We start from the raw sequence: 2,493 nt of genomic DNA, 5'->3' as shown, positions 1-2,493 counted from the left end.
TCTCTCTCTCTCTCTCTCTCTCTCTCTCTCTCTCTCTCTCTCTCTCTCTCTCTCTCTCTCTCTCTCTCTCTCTTTTTCTATACCTGTCTGCCGGCATACCTTCACCCAGCTTACTTTTCTGTCACCAATTCATGCCAGTGCATGCAATTAGCTGTGTGTGTGTGTGTGTGTGTGTGTGTGTGTGTGTGTGTGTGTGTGTGTGTGTGTGTGTGTGTGTGTGTGTGTCTGTGTCTGTGTCTGTGTCTGTGTGTGTGTGTGTGTGTGTGTCTGTGTGTGTGTGTGTGTGTGTGTGCAGCCCACATGCACACACATGTCTCGAGCAAAACGCATGAGCGCACTGAAGAAGACGAATAAGAAATCAGCGCAGGGCAGGCGGCTGTTGAACTTCATGTTGGGGCAGAGATGGTGTGTGTGTGTGTGTGTGTGTGTGTGTGTGTGTGTGTGTGTGTACATGTGTATTTGTATGTATGTGTGTGCGCGTTTGTGTATATGCATTCGTGCATGTGTATGCGTGTGTGTGTGTGTGTGTGTGCATGCGTGTATGAGTGAGTGTGTGTGTGCGTGCGTGTGTGTACGTGTGTGTGTCTGTATGTGTTTGTGTGTCATCATCCATCATGTCTCTCTCGGTCTCCCTCTCTCTGTCCTCTCCTCACTCAGCGATCCCTCGGCCGCCGGTGACTGTTTGAGCGTGTGTTTGGTTTGAAGGTCATCTCCTTTGAACTGTAGTCGCGTATGTCGACGCGTGGACAGACACGCAGACAGACAGACGGATGGGCGGGCAGAGGGGCAGGACCGACTGCTTTTGTAAGGATTATTGTAAGGATGTGGATAATTGTAAGGATTATTGTTGTTGAGTTTTTGAGCACTTTCCAAATTAAATGCTTCCAGTGGAAATATTGGAGAAAAGGGGGAACAGCCTGAATCAAATCAGGGTTGAGATCTCTCTGGAAGTAGAGAGACACATACACACACAAACACAGCCCCCCCCCCCCCCCCCCCCCCCCACAGGGGGCTACTCTATAAAACGGCTATATAAGTAGCTCCAAATGCGGTAATATAGCCGTCTGAATCAGACTTTGGTCAGTGCTTGGAGATTACTGTCAGTCTGTCTGGTGTCCTCAGGAACCAACCGCTGGCCTATGAGGTTTAATTTCACCCTAACTCACGCACACACACCCACCCACACATGTGCATGTGTGCGTGTGTTTGTGTCTGTTGTTTGCGTGCGTGTATGTGTGTGATTGTGTGTGTGTGTGTGTGTGTGTGTGTGTGTGCTTGTGTATGCATTTGAATGTGTGTGTGTGTGTGTGTGTGTGTGTGTGTGTGTGTGTGTGTGTGTGTGTGTGTGTGTGTGTGTGTGTGTGTGTGTGTGTGTGTGTGTTTGTGTGCTTGTGTATGCATTTGCGTGTGTGTGTGTGTGTGTGTGTGTGTGTGTGTGTGTGTGTGTGTGTGTATGTGTGTGTGCATCAGTGTGCGTGTGAGAGGGGTCCTGTGGTGGAGGGGGGGTAGGGTGAGGCCCGGGGGGGTTGGGTGTCACTGCTGGTGTTTTTCTAGCTCCATCATTAAGATGCGCTGGGCTGCCCAGACAGACAGTGCTGGAGGGCTCAGAGAAGGCATTAGAGACATTATGGTGTCACAGGAGATGCTGGGGGGGGGGGGGTGAGGTGGGGGGTTGAGGTGGGCGGTCGGAGGGGTGAGGTGAGTGGGGGATGACTTTTGTGTTGAATACTCAAGGAATTTCATAAACCCTAGCCCCCCAACCCACACACACAGTCACTGAGTCACTGTCTAGGAAATATAGTGTGTGTGTGTGTGTGTGTGTGTGTGTGTGTGTGTGTGTGTGTGTGTGTGTGTGTGTGTGTGTGTGTGTGTGTGTGTGTGTGTGTGTGTGTGTGTGTGTGTGTGTGTACGTGCGTGAATGCGTGTGTGTTTGTGTGTGTGTGTGTGCGTGTGTGTTGTGTAGAGCAGACGCTTTACCACCCGTCTCCCTCTCATCTGATCTTCTCACTACCCCGCCCAAACCATGCTTGAGTTCCTCCAGCTTGACGCTCCCTCTGCTCTGGGCTATCAGATCCACCCTTATCTCTGGATGTTCCCTTGCGGCGAATAGTTGTACTGTTTTAGCTTAGATATCTTGACGTCTTTTGTGTGTGTCAGGCCAAGTGATGAAATAGGACAACGACCGCATCTCCCATTTCCGGAGGTCCAGGTGTACTAGATAAATATTCACATATTATTATGCGACATTGTTGTGACATTCACCCAGTGCAATTTATCATAATGAGCACCTATTATGCTTTTTCAACTTTACTATAAATGTTGTAGCACCTGTGGTCTTAGCCGAAATGGGCAGATAGGATGCAAGCATCATCCCAGGTCCTTAAGGAGTTAAACACTAATGACTAGTCATTTGAATGCCTTTTATCGTAAAACATTGACATTGATACAAAATAGAGCTTTTGAAAATAACAAACAGAACCAAAAGAATAAGTC

The sequence above is a fragment of the Gadus chalcogrammus genome, chromosome 17 (assembly GCF_026213295.1).
Source record: "Gadus chalcogrammus isolate NIFS_2021 chromosome 17, NIFS_Gcha_1.0, whole genome shotgun sequence".
NCBI classification, from domain to species: Eukaryota; Metazoa; Chordata; class Actinopteri; order Gadiformes; family Gadidae; genus Gadus; species Gadus chalcogrammus.
This window is presented reverse-complemented; position numbering follows the sequence as displayed.